Genomic DNA, 556 nt, shown 5'->3' with positions numbered 1-556 from the left:
CTCTAATATCACACACGTACAAAAACACTGCAATGAAACCTAACGTAGCAACAGCGCTTCTCTCCCTCCCTAAGAGAACAGGACCCGAATCGATGCCATTGCGTGACAAGGCACCGTCACGTTACCCACAATCGGACATTATTTTTTCATATAACAGCAACAACTACGACATAGCAACTGCTGCAGCAATCTAACTATGGATCTGATTATTCGAAATGATTATGTTAAGCGTGATACGATATATGAATAAGTGCGTTCATGCTCTACATTAATCCCAGAGATCAAAATTAACTCGTAAGAAATATGAGTGGTAATAATTTTTTTAATAGTAGTTCTTCATTCGCTTACTGAATGCTGTCGCGAAGGCAAAGCAAAGCCGAGAGACAGGGAAAGACCCTAGAGATTGTATCGTTTCTTAGTTACTAAAATACTTCCTTAATTGGTTTCCTACAGAATTGCATTTTTTATTTTGCTATGCGTTGACACAACTTGGTGCTGCTTCGAACTCTTGATCAGTTTTGAATTAAAATCGATCGAAAGTGACTGAGAGTTGTAT

The sequence above is a fragment of the Penaeus monodon genome, chromosome 21, assembly GCF_015228065.2.
Source record: "Penaeus monodon isolate SGIC_2016 chromosome 21, NSTDA_Pmon_1, whole genome shotgun sequence".
NCBI lineage: Eukaryota > Metazoa > Arthropoda > Malacostraca > Decapoda > Penaeidae > Penaeus > Penaeus monodon.
This window is presented reverse-complemented; position numbering follows the sequence as displayed.